We start from the raw sequence: 19,053 nt of genomic DNA on the forward strand, positions 1-19,053 counted from the left end.
GCGGATCACCCGAGGTCAGGAGTTCAAGACCAGCCTGAGTGATATATTGAAAGCCCATCTCTACTAAAAATACAAAACTTAACCTGGCATGGCAGCGCACCTCTGTAGTCCCAGCTATTTGGGAGGCTGAGGCAGGAGAATTACTTCAACCTGGGAGATGGGGGTTGCAGTGAGCCGAGATTGCACCACTGCACTCCAGCCTGGGTGACAGAGTAAGACTCTTAAAAACAAAAAAAAATTTGGCAAATTCCATAAGCTCCTACAATATGCCTACCATCGAATGCCTAGCAGATACTGTGGTAGGTACTAGATGAAGAGAGGAACACAGAGATGAAGAAAGCTTCATCTCCGCCTTAGAAAACCCCAGAGAATATAAAATATTTCAGGTCTACCTAATCAAATCCAGAAAGTTCTCAAATGCCCAGCCCTTTGACATTGGGTATGAAGGACGAATAGAAATTCACCAGGTAAAGATGGGAAAAATCACAGTTGGCAGAAGGGCAAAATTTGGATTGCCGAATCCACAAGGAAAAAGATGTAAGACAATTAACATACGGGGGTCGGGTAGGAAGAAGGTGTGAGAAAGGAAAGGATGGAAGGTAGGACTAAAATGTGGCCTGGTACTAGGGCATACGCTACGTTAGGGAGTTTAGACTTCGTTTTCGAGGTGCTGAAGAGCCACTGCCAATTTTTAAGTAGCAAATTACTAGAAAAGCAGAGCAAACCAAATCCAAAATTAGTAGAAGAAATAATAAAGAAAACAGCAGCAATAAATAAAATTGAAATGAAGAAAATAATACAAAAGATCAGTGAAACAAAGAGTTGGTATTTTGAAAAGTTAAACATAATTGACAGACCGTCAACCAGACTAAGAAAAAAGAGAGAAGATCCAAATAAATAAAACCATAGTTGAAAATGGAGACATTACAACTGATAACTGATACCACTAAAATTCAAAGGATCTTTAGAGGCTACTATGAGAAACTACATGCCAATAAATTGGAAAATCTAGAAGAAATGGACAAATTCCTAGACACATACAACTTACCAAGATTGAACCAAGAAGTCCAAAACCTGAACTGACCAATAACAAGTAATGAGATGAAAGCTGTAATAAAATTTCTCCTAGTAAAAAACAGCCCAGAACCTGATGGCTTCACTGAATTCTACCAAACATTTAAAGAAGAACTAATACCAGTCCTACCCACATCATTCTGGAAAAAAAAAAAAAAAAAAAAAAAAAAAAAAACCGAGGAAGAGGGAATACTTCCAAACTCATTCTACCAGGTCAATATTACCCTGATACCAAAACCAGACAAAAACACATTAAAATAAATAAATAAATATATATATGCCTATATATATATGTGCCAATATCTCCAATGAATATTAATGAAAAAACCCTCAATAAGATACTAGCAAACTGAATTCAACAATACATTAAAAACATTATTCATCATGATCACGTGGGATTTATCTTGGGGATGCAAAAATGGTTCAACATAGGTAAATCAATCAATGTGATACATCATATCAAGAGAAGAATGGAGGAATAAAACCAAATGATCATTTTAATTAATGGTGAAAAATCATTTGATAAAAATCAACGTTCTTTCATAATAAAAATCCTCAAAAAACTGGATATAGAAGGAACACACCTCAACACAATAAAGCCATATATGGCAGACCCACAGGTAGCATCATACTGAATGGAGAAAAACCAAAAGCCTTTCCTCTGAGATCTGGAACACAACAAAAATGCCCACTTTCACTACTGTTATTCAACATAGTACTCCAAGTCCTAGCTAGAGCAATGAGACAAGAGAAAGATATAAAGGGCATCCAAATTGGAAAAAAAGATGTCAAATTATCCTTGTTTACAGATTATGTGATCTTATATTTGGAAAATCCTAAAGACTGCACAATAAAATCTTAGAACTGATAAACAAATTCAGTAAAACTGAAGGGTACAAAACCATCATACAAAAATCCATAGCATTTATTTATGCCAACAGCTACAAGTTTGAAAAAGAAATACAAAAAGTCATCCCATTTACATTAGCCACGAATAAAATTAAATACCTAGGAATTAAGGTAACCAAAGAAGTGAAAGAACTTTATAATAAAAACTATAAAACACTAATGAAAAAATGGAAGGTGGCACCAAAAATGAGAGCTATTCCATGTTCATGGATTGGAAGAATCAATATTGCTAAAATGTCCATACTACCCAAAACAATCTAAAAATTCAATGCAATCTCTACCAAAATACCAATGACATTCTTCACAGAGAGCCAAATCATGAGTGAACTTCCATTCACAATTGCTTCAAAGAGAATAAAATACCTAGGAATCCAACTTACAAGGGATGTAAAGGACCTCTTCAAGGAGAACTACAAACCACTGCTCAGTGAAATAAAAGAGGACACAAACAAATGGAAGAACATACCATGCTCATGGATAGGAAGAATCAATATCGTGAAAATGGCCATACTGCCCAAGGTTATTTACAGATTCAATGCCATCCCCATCAAGCTACCAATGAGTTTCTTCACAGAACTGGAAAAAACTGCTTTAAAGTTCATATGGAACCAAAAAGAGCCCGCATTGCCAAGACAATCCTAAGTCAAAAGAACAAAGCTGGAGGCATCATGCTACCTGACTTCAAACTATACTACAAGGCTACAGTAACCAAACAGCATGGTACTGGTACCAAAACAGAGCTATAGACCAATGGAACAGAACAGAGTCCTCAGAAATAATACCACACATCTACAGCCATCTGATCTTTGACAAACCTGACAAAAACAAGAAATGGGGAAAGGATTCCCTATTTAATAAATGGTGCTGGGAAAATGGCTAGCCATAAATAGAAAGCTGAAACTGGATCCTTTCCTTACTCCTTATATGAAAATTAATTCAAGATGGATTAGAGACTTAAATGTTAGACCTAATACCATAAAAACCCTAGAAGAAAACCTAGGTAGTACCATTCAGGACATAGGCATGGGCATGGACTTCATGTCTAAAATACCAAAAGCAACGGCAACAAAAGCCAAAATTGACAAATGGGATCTAATTAAAGTAAAGAGCTTCTGCACAGCAAAAGAAACTACCATCAGAGTGAACAGGCAACCTATAGAATGGGAGAAAATTTTTGCAATCTACTCATCTGACAAAGGGCTAATATCCAGAATCTACAAAGAACTCAAACACATTTACAAGAAAAAAACAAACAACCCCATCAAAAGTGGGCAAAGGATATGAACAGACATTTCTCAAAAGAAGACATTCATACAGCCAACAGACACATGAAAAAATGCTCATCATCATTCGCCATCAGAGAAATGCAAATCAAAACCACAATGAGATACCATCTCACACCAGTTAGAATGGCAATCATTAAAAAGTCAGGAAACAACAGGTGCTGGAGAGGATGTGGAGAAATAGGAACACTTTTACACTGTTGGTGGGACTGTAAACTAGTTCAACCATTATGGAAAACAGTATGGCGATTCCTCAAGGATCTAGAACTAGATGTACCATATGACCCAGCCATCCCACTACTGGGTATATACCCAAAGGATTATAAATCATGCTGCTATAAAGACACATGCACACGTATGTTTATTGCGGCACTATTCACAATAGCAAAGACTTGGAATCAACCCAATGTCCATCAGTGACAGACTGGATTAAGAAAATGTGGCACATATACACCATGGAATATTATGCAGCCATAAAAAAGGATGAGTTTGCGTCCTTTGTAGGGACATGGATGCAGCTGGAAACCATCATTCTTAGCAAACTATCACAAGAACAGAAAACCAAACACCGCATGTTCTCACTCATAGGTGGGAACTGAACAATGACATCACTTGGACTCGGGAAGGGGAACATCACACATCGGGGCCTATCATGGGGAGGGTAGGGGGGAGGGATTGCATTGGGAGTTATACCTGATATAAATGACGAATTGATGGGTGCTGACGAGTTGATGGGTGCAGCACACCAACATGGCACAAGTATACATATGTAACAAACCTGCACATTATGCACATGTACTCTAGAACTTAAAGTATAAAAAAAAAAAAAAAGAAATAGAAAAAAATCCAAAATCAATATGGAGCCAGAAAAGACCCAGATTAGTCAAAGCTGTCTTAAGCAAAAAGAACAACACTGGGGGAATTACATTACCTGATTTGAAATTATACTACACAGTAGTAATCAAAACAGTATGATACAGCATAAACTGAGACACACAGACCAATGGAACAGAATAGAGACCCCAGAAACAAATCCACACACTTACAGTGAACTTGTTTTCAATAAAGGGGCCAAGAACATACACCGAGAAAAAATGCAGTCTCTTTAATAAATGGTACTGGGAAAACTGGATATCCACATGCAGAGGAATGAAACTAGACTCCTATCTCCTACCACATAAAAATCAAATCAAAATGGAGTAAAGACTTAAACCTAAGACCTCAAACTATGAAGCTCCGACAAGATAACATTGGGGAAACTCTCCAGGACATTGGTCTAAGCAAAAATTTCTAGGGTAATACCCTACAAGCACATTCAACCAAAGCAAAAATAGACAAATAGGATCACATCAAATTTAAAAGCTTCTGTAAAGGAAACAAAGTGAAGAGAGGTCCTACAGAATGGAAGAAAATTACCCATCTGATAAGGGATTAATAACCAGAATATATAAGGAGCTCACAGAACTCTCTAGAAAAAAAATCTAATAATCCTATTAAAATATTGGCAAAAAAATTGAATAGACATATCTTGAAGAAGATAAACGAATGGTGAACAGGCATATGAAAAGGTGCTCAATATTACTGATCACCAGAGAAATGCAAATCAAAACTACAGTGATACATCAGGTCACCCCAGTTAAACTGGCTTATATCCAAAATAACAAATGCTGGTGAGGATGTGGAGAAAAGGAAACCCTCAGACATTGTTGCTGGGAATGTAAATTAGTACAACCACTACAGAGAATAGTTTGGAGGTTCCTCAAAAAACTAAAAATAGAGCTACTAAGTGTTCCAGCAATCCCGCTGCTGGGTATATACGCCAAAGAAAGGAAATCAGGATACTGAAGAGATATCTGCACTCGCATGTTTGTTGCAGCACTGCTCACAATAGCCAAGATTCAGAATTAACCTAAGTGTACATCAACAGATGAATGGATAAAGAAAATGTGGTACATATACACAATGGAGTAGTATTCAGCTATAAAAAGAAAAAGATCCTATCATTTGCAACAAAAGGATAGAACTGGAGATCACTGTGTTAAGTGAAATAAGCCTGGCACAGAAAGACAAAGATCACATGTTCTCCCTCACTTGTGGGATCTGAAAATCAAAACAATTGAACTCACAGACATAGAGAGTAGAAGGATGTTTACCAGAGGCTGGGAAGGGTAGTTGGGGGTTGGACGGAAAGGAAAGGATGGTTAATGAGTACAAATTTAGAATGAATAAGACCTAGTATTTGACAGCAAAACAGGGTGACTATAGTCGATAATAATTTAACTGTATACTTTAAAATAACTTAAAGAATATAACTGGATTGTTTGTAACATGAAGGATAAATCCTTGAGGGGATGAATACCCCATTTTCCATGATGTGATTATGACACATTGCATGCCTGTCTGAAAACATCTCATGACTGTATAAATACATACACCTACTAGGTACCCACAAAATTTAAAAATAAAAAAAAATTAAAAGAAAACAAACCCTGATCTGCTTGCCTGTTGGCTTGAGGCCCATTCTAATTTCTTTCTAAAGCATATCTGAGAAATAATCTGCAGTCCATAGTATGTTCCAAGCAAAATATCACTAATCCAAAAATAATAAAGTTAGTAAAGTAAAAGAAAATATTGCTATTATTTCAACTTGTAGGGGCCTAGTATAACTGCCCCATTTTAAAGAGATAAATATTACTCAATATTTTTAAAAATAAACTTTGGTGGATATTATAAAACAAACATCAAAAATTTATCTCCATCTAAAATCATGCATGATATTATAATTTCATGGAAATATTTTGGAGTAATGACTTTCAAATGAATACAGGAAGAATGTTATTAAAAAGAACAAAGATTAGGAAATACACTGTAGCACATAATCCTGCAGTGGGGAAGGGAACAGTCTCTTATGATCTAATAGGATTTTTCCATTCTTAAGTTGGTTAATCTTAGACACAAAGCAAATAAATCATTCTTGGTTCCTAAAAGTCCGTGTGGTGATACTCAAAGGAAATTAATTCCTTTTGCTACACATGGTTCATAAAAACATATTATGGAAGCCAAGTCAATGAAAATTTTAGATTACTACCATAAGATGTCAATTTTTCTTAAAATAAGGGATTTTTCCATCCCTTTCCTAATAGTTTCAAACACAAAAGTGGCTTTCCAGTAACAAGAATTACATGATGCATGTGGCAGAATGGCAAAGGCATGATGCTGTCATAAATGGAGAACTTGTGAACTCAACATGGTAAAGAAGCCAACACTTGAAAACTGAAAGCAGAGGCTGCCTTCTAAAAAATCCAGATGTTCTAAAGATACCATTCCATTACTTTAAATGTGAGCGGAAAAGAGCCTAATTACTGGTGAAAATGTGATTAAAGTTCTTATCAAATACAGCCAGTACATTGGAATCAAAATGTTATAATCACTTAAAAATGATTTATTTAGAACCTAATTGCACAAGTAAGGCAGCGATTGCCCTCTATGTGCTAACAATCAAAGATGGGCACTTATATCAATGCACGTATATTGAAACACTGAATTAAGACTTGCAGAGCAAATATACAAATGGAAACAGGTATTGTCCAAATAAAAGGTAAGTGCACCACAGCAAGGGGCAACATATGTAACTGGGTTGAGAACAGAATAGCTATGGAAACCCTTCCTTCCAACTGAATAAACTATGTGGAAATAGTCTGGTCTTTGGTTAATCAGGAGAGTTTGATGAAAGAACAGGGATTTCAAAACCTGTTAGGAAGTTCACAAAACAGGTATAATCTGTAACCTTCCACAGGTAGGTGGTGACAGAAAAGGAGGAATGAGAAGCCACTGAATAATGGAAAATGGTACAAAGGTGATTTCTTAAAGGTAGAAATAATGTGGATAATTGGTGTCTTGAGGGAAAGAAAACAAAGCTTGAACGATTCAACCCAGGGCTCTTCCTCGACTCCTTTCTTTTCCTTCAAAATACAGTGCAACCTTGAAACCTCTTCTCCCCCACTACTAATCTCCTAGTTCAAATCAGCAGCACCTTTCACCTGGACTTCTGCAAAGCCTTCTGAACTGTTCTCTCTGCTTCTACTATCCCTAGAGGCCATTATTCACACTACAGTCTACCCTCTACCCAGGAACCAAAACTTTATAATGACTTATCACACTTAGAACACTTAGACTAAAACAAAAACTGAAGCTATTAGAATCCCATTTAATCCATGATATTGCTAGAATAGTACATGTTTTTAAAAAGGAAGAAATTGACATGAGTTGAACACCAACTATATACCAGAGTGTTGAGTTCTATATTACATCTTACTGAAAAAATATTTTATACTTTAATATATACATATGTCACAGTCATACTATGTATTAAATTCTCCTTTGGGAGCAAGCAAAGAAGACCAAGTACTAATTTTTAAAAAATTATTTGCATCCTAAACACCTGAGAGAGAATTGCTAACATGCACAGCAATTACAAATCAGAGGTTGATAATTATGTAAGTAGTTGGAGCAAAAGTCAAACGGATTCACATTCATTCCTAAGGGGAGGGCTCTTGGGTACAAAGGTTTAGGGGCAATAGAGGTGACTCGGGACTGTGGATATGGTACCACAAAGGAAGGGCAGCTGAATTTCTCAACTTTGGTACAGATGCTTACTTGATTATACTTACATCTCACTTCCACTGGCTTGAAGTTGGTCTGACAACTCTCTGACCAAGTAAGGTTAGGACTAAGATGAATCTGGCTTGAAATGCTCCACATTTATGAATACTTACAAACTAAACTACTAAAGAATTTAGAGCTGTGTCTTTATCCTATTTAAATTAGTATGAAATTAACTGATAACCATGTTTTTGACTTGGGCGTAATGGCCTGACTAGGAACCATGAGAGTCTGTGATCTGGGGAAAGTCTAATGCCTTAGGCACAAAACTACTGGACTTTACAAAACCGAGATTATTATATCTCTTGAGGAAGAAGGTAGCAAATTTTTAAGAATGAGGGAGACTTCTTGAGAAGAAATTCACCCCTGCATATAGAAATAAAATTCTACAGGACAAAAATGGGATTAGTCAGGGGAAAAAAATCATAAAACAAATATGCCAAAATATTAATACCGATTTATTCTGGGTGGTGGTACTATGAAAGACTGCTATTTTATTCTTTGTATTTTAGGGTAGGGGGCTTATTTTATGTTCTTTTAAAAGAAAAGCATTGCTGGGTGGAAGTCTATGCCTTTACCTCTTTGGTTCCAACTATGCTTCTCCTTTAAGACAAGAAGCACAAACTCCATGCCTAGAAAGCCCAGGCAACTAATGTGAGTGATGAATTGTGTCAAAGCAGCAAGCACATTCCCATGTCAAGAGGCAGCTGGCTCCTTAGCACAAGCACATAGCTGTGGCAAAGAAATGCAGGTAGCATTGTTGAGAGATCTTAACATATTTTTGGCACTTGCAATCTGTATTTTTGTTGAAACTTTCTGATTTTTAAATTGCAGCAATTTATTTAAATTTTAAAAACCTAAGCAAATAAAAAAGCAAAACAGAACAAACTCTGTGAGGTATCGAGCAAAATGTAAAGGATTTTCAAGGGTGATTTTGCTCATAAAGCACAAGGCACATATTTGTTTATCTGTTTTGATATACAAACCTATATTCATGGTTACACACCAGAAGCACAGATCTGGATTTTTTTTAAAAAAAAGAATAGCGATGGTCTATAAGCAGAATTTGGGCATACAAACAATGCCTTTAAGAGAACTATTAAATCTCTATCTAAATGGAGGATGGACAGAAAATTCTCAAATATTACTTTCTGCTCATAAAATTTATTCTCTTCTATTTATTACTGCCTTTATTGCATGTTAACAGATTAAACAAGATAATGGGAGTGACAGCTAAAATAGGGTGTCATAATAAAAGTTTACCAAAATTGCAAATGAAATAAGTATGTTCTGTTTTGTTATTTTGTATATCCAACATAAAATTTGCTGAGAAAAAGTATTGAAGACTAAATGAGTCAGAGAAAGGAAACCTGAAGGAGCAGTTAAGTCAAATCTATGATAAGAATTCTTTCTCTCAAAGAACTGGATGCAAGGAGTGTCATCTCAGGTGGACAGGACACAAGGCAGCTAAGGCCATTAGGTGATGGAGGAATGTCAGCTGGCCAAAACCCCATCAGGCTCAGGTGGAAGACCTTGATCTTGTTATCAGAGTCTTCAGGTGAGGTAGAATAGATTGAGGTGGAAAGAGTGGAAGGAATGGAGCATGAGACTCTGGAAAGTATGACAGGTTGTTAAGCAAGGCCTAGAGAAAACCTAAAAATACATTCAAACAAGGGAAAAAAAATAAAAAGTGTCTGAAGGATAAAAACTAGAGGTAGGATACAAAGAACAAGGGTGGGATGAGGCAGAAGGAGAAAAGCATAAAGTCATGTATAAGACAGGTACTGAGGTCAAGGCCAGAAAAGAACAGTGGCCTGAAGTCAGACCCTGGGAAGCAACCTGGAATGTGGTTCTGGTACAGGAAGAGGCAGGCTAACAAGTTTCCAGATTTGGCCAAGTTTTTTCAGCTTTGTTACTTTTGGTCAGTCAGGGGATGTTTATCTATCATGGGCCAGATGAAGTGGAGAACATAAACTCAGAGAGGTATTCAGAATGATCAGTTCCCGAAGTGGACTGGAGGCCAGAAATACCATCCTGAAAGTCTGGGACCATCCTGGGATCAAGCAGTGTACCCTCATTACAGGTGGGCAAAGCTGTGATTCATCTGTCAGCAAGTTTGCTATCTGATATATTTCTGCTAAAAGTAAGCATCCAGGAAGTTAACCTGTATCATTTACTTTGCAAACAATATATAATCATGAAAACATTTAAAGAAAGGATTTTTAAAAAGTTTTACAGAAGCTAAGTGATTTTTTTTATATGTCATGTGTGGCCCTTGGACTTTATGTTTACATAAGAAAGATAGCAGCAGAGTCTGTTTTAATCTTTAACCACAACTGATTTCCAAGAATGAGTGCCACATCCTCAGTTCCTCCTGTTCAGTTACTTTCAACCAGTTTCTAGCATTCATTTTATTTTATTTTTTTAGAGACAGGGTCTCACTCTATTGTGCAGGCTGGGGTGTAGTGGTGTGATCATGGCTCACTGCAGACTCGAGCCCCCGGGCACACAAGATCCTCCAGCTTCAGCCTCCTGAGTAGATGGGACTACAGGTGTGCACCACCACACCTGCTCAATTTTTTAAATCTTTTGTAGAGGCAGGGTCTCACTATGTTTTGTAGGCTTGGTCTCAAACTCCTGGCATCAAGTGATCCTCCCTCCTTGGCCTCCCAAATTGCTGGGATTCAGGTGTGAGTCCATGTACCCAGCCAGTTTCTAGCATGTAAACTTATTCAAGTGTGCTTGAAAATCAAGCATGTTGAAAATACTAACCTATATTAAGCTGTGAAACTGTTTATTCAGAAGAAAAACATTGCGGTATAAGTCCCAATGATGATACTTGCTATGAAAGTGAGGATAGAGCAATGACTCAAGACTGACTAAGTGAATTAAGCCTGAAACTTGGCTGCTTATCAAGCATTAAAAATGAATCTCTACTACCGATTTAAAACGTAGGAGCTAAACTAAAATATGATAACCACCTAAGGAAATGGTATGAGCACTGAAGACCAAACAATGGTGATTGAAATTGCCAGGATCCTCTATTTTTTGGCCCAAGCATAAAAATTAAAGTCATTGGAGACTCATGTTCTGGTTCTGAACACAAAGTGTTATCCATTATTTTCTCTTTGTTTGCAAAAGATCTTCAGCACCAAATAGTCAAACACGACAAAAGCAAATGAACTTGCAATTCATATCACACTTTATAGTGCCTTCAGGGATTAATATGTATAAATGTGCCATGGGAATGAAACAAAAACTTTTCAAAGTAATACTACACATGCCTACACAGAAGAGGAGTGCTTCTTAGGGGACACATCAAGCAATCTTGTTCATTAGAAAACCTCTATCTTACTTTTAAGATCATCCTGGGCCTGGAGGGAACTGGATAAAGGCAAAGACTCTGAAATCTGGAAAAGCCAGGCTAAAGTTAGCAGGGTCTGGAGACAGGGCACAGCACCCTCTAAACCTCATCCATCTGCTACTGTTATGGGGTTTGGCAAGGCAAGTTCACCGAATCTGCAATTCCCTCTCCTATGCTGTTAGGTTACATGAGCACATTGTTCACACCCACACATACTCTAAAGGCATGGCAGAAGGGAAACATTTTCTTGCCCTCTTAATTATAGCTAACCCAAGCCAAAGAAGGCCTCCTAGGCAAAATGATAGCCCTCAAAAAAGGAAGATCTAGGTTTACAAATAGATGTAAAAACTTATTTTAGAGTTGATTTAGTCCCAAATGATAATACAACGGTAGAATGCAAAATATCCAACTACTCTTTGGGGGCACAAAAAGCAGAAAATATGATTGTTAATGATATTCGTATGTGTTGAGTGCTGATGTTTTGCCAAGCACTGTGCTAATGCTTGCAGTACTTCAAGGACCCCTTATATAATAAATGTAATTCTATAATATAGGTGTATTACACACATATATCTACATCCACAGTTTGCTCTTCTAAATAATTAACACTGTATTATTCAAATTTTATAGCTGGTGAAACAAGCACAAAATTAACAAGTGGCAGGTAAGGGTATAAAATCTAGACCTCTTGAATTCAATGTTGAATCATTTAAATATTAACTATGAATCATTATCCTGTCTTTCTGTCACAGTTTATTTTTATTTGAACTAAATTAATCTATAAAATTAAAACTTTACATAATATTTATATTTATATGTAAGTATATATTCAATGTGCTAAACTTTGTGCTATCTCAGTGATATTTTATATTCAATTCTGTTTCTCTAAGGTGAGACATTTTCCTCTTTAAAATGCGTGCAAGCAACAAACAATAAGGAGTCAGTAAGAAATAGCTATTTTGAAGCAAATACACGTGAAAGAATCACTCCCTAAAGCAAGGATTCCAATTTCCTAACCTGTCCATAGAGGTCAGTGCTTTGTGGGACTTCATGGTCTACACTCCATGTGGGTCAGCCCACCACCAAGAACCTGCCATAAGGGGAATGTCATCCAGCCTGATGAGCCCCTTCTTGCCCATTTAATGCTGTCTTGTGCTGGTACAGGCACAAGGAGTTCATGATAAGGCGACATTTTTATAGTCTTTTTCATGAGAGATCATAGTATTTACTTTTTCATTTACATGAGATATTTATTTTTTATAGTAGTTTCACTTCTACTGCAAATATATTTAAACCATATAATAAAGCCTAGCTGTCAAGGGCCAAACCAGATGAATGGGTATTAACTTGCCTAATACATTACCTATTACAGTGCAAACTGTTATCTACTTATTTCTCAAGAAATAACTTCAATGCTTACATAACACATAACAAATCAGCTAGGTGCAGTGGCTCACACCTATAGTTCCAGCACTTTGGGAGGCTGAGGGGGTCAATGACTTGAGCCCAGGATTTTGAGACCAGCCTGGGCAACATGGCAAAACCCCATCTCTACAGATAATACAAAAATAAATTAGCTGGGCATGGTGGAAAATGCCTGTAGTCCCACCTACTTGGGAGGTTGAGGTGGGAGGAGTCTCTCAAGCCGGGAGGTTGAGGCTGCAGTAAGCTGCAATCATGCCACTGCAATATAGCCCCAGCGACAGAGCAAGACTCCGTCTCAAAAAAAAAACAAAAACAAAACCAAAAACAAAAACAGGTCACCGTAATATCAGATTTATTTATTTTAAAATCTGATTATTTCAGAATAAATTTGTAAGACCAATAATCATAAACAGATAAATTTCCTTAGACTGAAATTTCTAAGGAAGAAACTCCAGATCTATTGCATTTAAACTAACTTATTGGCCGGGCGTGGTGGCTCAAGCCTGTAATCCCAGCACTTTGGGAGGCCGAGACGGGCGGATCACGAGGTCAGGAGATCGAGACCATCCTGGCTAACAGAGTGAAACCCCGTCTCTACTAAAAAAATACAAAAAACTAGCCGGGCGTGGTGGCGGGCGCCTGTAGTCCCAGCTACTCGGGAGGCTGAGGCAGGAGAATGGCGTGAACCCGGGAGGCGGAGCTTGCAGTGAGCTGAGATCCCGCCACTGCACTCCAGCCTGGGCGACAGAGCGAGACTCCGTCTCAAAAAAAAAAAAAAAAAAAAACAACTAACTTATCATATTTATCATAGTTAAAAAATAATAATGACACAATCCAACAATTTACATTTTCAACTACAGTGAAATCCAGTTAGCTTGATCATTTTGATAGTCAATGACCTCTGAAAATGGAATTCAAGCACTTATCTGCACACTCATTGGCACTCCTAAACAGAATAGAGCGTATCTCATTCTAATAAATGATACAAATTTATAAATAAACAACTTTCAGTTCACCTGTTAGTAAAAAATTAACAGAAGCAGTTCACAATTAAAGCAAAGTTACCAAGACTATACTCTTGGATGTATAGTCAAGCTACTCCTGACTGCTTGCTTACAGATGTCTCAGATTTTGGCTGTTATGTTCCCTGTTACACTGTATCTCCTAAACTGGAGGACAGCAGCAAATTAGAAGCTATTTCAACTCTGAAGTAGCCAAAATAATGGCATTCTCCTCAGTTCCCTATCTCGAAATTTGCTGAAAAGGCGAGATATTCTATGTATTTACTTAACTGAGAAAAAGAGAAAAGAAAGGTGAAGTTTTAAAGATGTGCTATATGAAGACCTTATCCACCTCCTGACACCATTTTCTAAGACTCCCCATCTTGTTCCCTAAATTCCAGCTACAATGTCTGCTTTGTTGCTCAAGCATGCCAAGCTTTTTCTGGCCTCTGGGCCTTTGCACCTGTTGTTTTCTCTGCCAAGATTGTTATTGTCTTAGATATTTTTCTTTCTTTTCAATTCACATGTCAGCCCCACAGTGATGCCTTTTCTGACCCCACATCCCTTCAATTATTCTCTGATTTTCACTGTTACACTTACCACTAGCTAAAGTGTGTTTATGTACCCCTTCATTCTGTCTCAAATGCCACGGTATTTACTTTCAGAGAGCAGAGACGGTGTCCTTTTTTGTTTACCACTGTGAACATGGTTACCTGGCCCATATTAGAAATTCAGTAAGGCATGAGGATTGCTTGAACCCAGAAGACCAACCTGGGCATCACAGCAAGACTTCATCTCTACAAAAATAAAAAATAAAAAAATTAGCCAGACATGGTAGTGCACGCTTGTGGTCACAGCTGCTCAGGAGGCTGAGGTGCGAGCATTACTTGAGCTCAGAAGGTCAAGGCTGCAATGAGCAGTGATCATGCCACTGCACTCTGGCCTAGGTAACAGAGCAGGACCCTGTCTAAAAAAAAAAAAGAAAGAAAAGAAAACCTTAATAAATACTGATTAATGTAATGAATGGCTAAAATTGATCTAATTAGAGCACTTTGACTTAAGGACTGACTTAGGAAATAAGACATTGCTTCTTAATACTGACATTCCTCATTTAATCAAAAATTACCTTGAAGAAGTTGAAGGTAAAGAATGAACCAGGTTCCATACTCATTTTTAGAAACAGATATCCAGTGTCTTGCACTCTGCCATTTCTTGTGTCCATGCTTGAATGAATCTGTGTCTGTCAAACTCAGGGAACTCACTGGAGTCTGGGAAGTCACTTTGCTGCCTTGCAGTCAGTGACTGCTGTGCTCTTAACAAGGTACTGAAATATCAGCTAAACAAAGTGTTGTCATGGGAGCAGAATAGTCAAAATTTATTAATCTGCTCAGTTTTGTCAGCTAGCAGACAAATACAGTCCCTCCCACCCCACAGCCAGCCATCCCCACAACTCACTAAGCAAAGGCAAGCCATTTCACCTACTCATTTTACATGCTGCTCTGGTTTTGGGTGCAGTTAAAATTATATCCAATTCTGCAGGTAATCCTAATGTCATAAAATGATAAGTAACAGCAGAGAATGAGGCAGTGGGATATGAGACTAAAAATAATAATGAAAATGAACACAGATCTTGGAGTTGGAAAAAGGTTTGAGAATTATGAAAATCTCTGCCAAAACTTAAGCTTTGGAGCTTGCTGCTCTGCCTTGGGAACAGCATGTGCTATAGGGTGGGGCACAATGATTTTACTGACAGATTTTTTGATGCTGTGTTCAATTTAGTTTTTACTGTTTGCATTTGGGGGCTTATTTTGAGTCACCTATTCTCTTACCGTTAATATGTGAGAACATCCATTAATATTTTGAGTCTTTATTAAGGTTTAGCCACAAGCTAAAGATGATCTTCTAAAAGTATGCTGAATGTCTGTGGGATTTAATGATATCCTCTTTATGTTTCCCAATACCAGTTTTTAAAGCAACATTAATTTTTAAAATATATTTACACCTAAAATATTGCAAATACATTGAACAGTGTGAACAACATATTTATAATCTCCAAAATGAACAACTTTTTGTCAGTGCAGGGCATGGGAAAAATAAATATTGAATTAGCTAATCTTTAATTTAATGTTTATTATTAGTCCTTATGAGTAATCCTGACGAGTAAATAAGATTCAGATTCTTTTACAACACACTGAAGGTTTAACCTATAAAGTTGCTTCTCTTTTGTTCCAAAAGTCTCGTAAGTACTTAAATATATACTAAAAAGAAAGTGCAGAGGAACGATACCTACCAAGTTGAACAAAGCTATTGAAATATAGAGTACATTTAAAGAAATGCAACAAGGTTGATGGCAGGAAATTATTAAATACATATGCTCTTTAAAAAATTATTATTCGATAAAACTATAAAATTATTGTGTAGTCAGTTCATAAATTATAAGCAAATGGATACTGCTAAAATAGATTTTATGGGCTGATTACACAAGAGTCTTAAAACTTGTCAAATAGTTTGACTTTATATAGCCAAACATATCACGGCAGCCAGCCTTCACAATGGCCTCAGTGATCCCCACCTCCTGGTATACTCTTGCGTAAGTCCCCTCCCACAGTAGACTAGGGTAGTTGTGTGTGACCAGTAAAATACGGGAGAAGAGATGGCATTTGACTTCTAATAGTAGATTGCCAAATAAAATGTGGCTTTTACCTTGGTCATGCTCATTCTCTCTCTCAGAGTACTCAATTTGGGGGAAGCTGATACTATCATTAACAGTCTTATAAAACGCCCAAAAGGTGAGAATCTGAAGCCTTCCTAAAGCAGGGAACTGGAGCTTTTAGTCAATCATCACACTAGTCAGTCATCTTGGAAACAGACTACCTACCCTCAGTCAAGCATTTAACTTCATCCCTTGCTGATAGTGACAGCAACCTTATGAAACAGCAGAGGCCAAAACTACCTAGCTAAGCTACTCCTAGATTCCCAACCCTCAGAAATTTTGTGTCATAATAAATGATTGTTGTTTAAGCTGCCAAGTTTTAGTATAATTTGTTATACAGCAATAGATAACTAATAGACGAATCCACTTGCAACTCATCTACCCCTGTTACTCCATCTTGGCTGAGCCAAAGTCAATTGGGTAAGTTTTGATTAAAGATCATGGATAGAAATAAGCTGTGTTTTGGACACTTCCCAAGGACATGAATGAATATAGAAAAATCATTTAGAATTAGTATACCACTCTATTACAAACTGGGTTGGAATTTGCTTTTGCAGTATAATGAATATGCTTCATTAACAAAAATACGTAATTCAAGAATATATAAACTCATATTTTATAACAGAAAACAGATCACTGGTTAACTGGAGATAGAAGAGTGGGGGTGAAGGATTAAAAAGGGTAAGAGAAAACTTTTGGGGTATGCTTATTACCTTGATTGTGCTGATGATTTTTAATGATTATATGTGTGTGTGTGTGTGTATATATATATATATATATATATATATGTAAAAACTTATCAAATTGTACACTTTAAATGAGTATCTTTGTTTTTCCAATTTACTTCGCTGAAATTTTTTAAAATGTATTTGATTAATGGATCCACAACTGACCTAATTTTCAAATGGTTATGATTTTCAAATTGCCAGGCCTGAATGACATAAGACTGTTCTCTGGGATCTGGGAAGTTAAGAAAACCATATTTTATCACATATTACTCTATCTTTATATCACTGAAACAGTCTCATAAATTATTATAACACTGTTTTGGACAATTTGAATCAGAAAGTACTAGAACAGAACAAATTGGAAAGTTTCTCAAAATAATAAAAGTTTATTATACGAAATATGTTAAGAAATACGAAAGTGACCTCACATTCATATGAAATTTTGCAACATTGAGAGAGGTACTTCAAAGCAAAAGAAGTGGATAAATCTACACTAATGATTTCTTAGTTCTATGAAAGATTCTATGACACTTCCCCTTGAAACTAGAATCAACAGTTCTAGTCAATTTTTTCAAAAGAATCCATCCTTTAGTCTTTACATTCTAAAGGATAAAACTTGAGGTGCATTCTCTACTCTGAACTCATAATTTTTCAATAGAGACTAAAGAAAAATTACCTAGATGATGTTATACCATATATAATTTGTCCAGGTTAGAATCAAAGTTTCCATATTAACTATATTAATAATTACAAATATATTACTGCTTCCCCAAATTAAATATTACATATTTACATGGATAAGTCATGATAGCAGGTGGGTTTATGATATTTGCTCCCCTTCAGTGTCAATAACATTTAACCTACTTTAATGATATTATCTAAAACAGAAATTCTTCTAAAAGTGAAAAGAAAGGTACTTTTATGCTATAGCCAAGTAAAATTTTATTGATCTAATTAATTTTGTAGTAAAACATTTTAAATATGATATTCCATACGATATTTTATTGTTTTATCATTACACCATAATTGATGTGATGATTATCAGTACCTGAAAAAATCTCTCCTTTTTGCTCCTATTAAGCTCCAAATATACTTTCCATGTTTTTTCTTGTAAATTAGATGTTATTTTCATTTTCCCATTTATACTTTTATAATTAAAGTTTTACCATAAGTAATTTACTTCCCTGCACATACTAATTTTCTTAATTATATTTAGAATATAGCTATCACTTATCAGTCATCTATAGGAGGGTGATATTTTATAAAAGGCTATTTCGATATTACCTTTCAGTTTGTGTTGTCTAACACCCCTATAATATCATTAACCCCATACACACATCTATTGCTAACTCCAATCCAAAAAAAAAAAAAAAATGAGAAATACAAAAGTATGTCTAATCAAAAGGAAGGCTAAATGCTGGCTTGGTAATAAACCTAAATTTATGTATTTTCAAAAAACTATGAAAAACTGAAAATATTATGAAAAGAACAACATAATATAAAATATAAACAGCTACTCATCATTCAAATTAAAACAATAAAAATTTTCCATATTTTTTCAAACTTTTTTGCTTAAAGAAAAAAAAAATGTTACAGATGCATATAAACCCACTCTCCCATTCCATTCCTGCTCCTTCTTCCTAGAGGTAAAAAGTGAATTTCCTTTTAATTTCATATGCTCATATACACTATCATACATTTTGTTTTGTACAAAGTATGTTAATTGAAAACTACAAGAAAGGCCAATTTAAAAAGATTTTCAACTTTACTCTTTATCAGGAAATGCTAATTAAAATCAACAGACTAAAAAATAGTAAAAAATCTAATGACACGAAGCATTGGAGAAGATGAGGATAAACAGTAATTTACATGGCACTGGTAGAAATATAAGTTG

The 19,053-nt window shown here is 36.1% G+C and overlaps 1 protein-coding gene and 1 long non-coding RNA gene across 2 annotated transcripts in view; one reads left to right on the plus strand and one right to left on the minus strand.

Moving 5' to 3' along the window:
• Positions 1–19,053, minus strand: part of ADGRV1 (adhesion G protein-coupled receptor V1) — a 544,806-nt gene that overhangs the window by 255,281 nt on the left and 270,472 nt on the right.
• LOC117064924 lies at positions 853–17,779 on the plus strand. The gene is made up of 3 exons (XR_004429748.1): positions 853–1,065; positions 6,865–6,868; positions 17,768–17,779. It is a non-coding gene; the product is annotated as an uncharacterized LOC117064924 (long non-coding RNA).

The sequence above is a fragment of the Trachypithecus francoisi genome, unplaced genomic scaffold (assembly GCF_009764315.1).
Source record: "Trachypithecus francoisi isolate TF-2019V2 unplaced genomic scaffold, Tfra_2.0 Lachesis_group2, whole genome shotgun sequence".
In the NCBI taxonomy this organism is placed as follows: Eukaryota; Metazoa; Chordata; class Mammalia; order Primates; family Cercopithecidae; genus Trachypithecus; species Trachypithecus francoisi.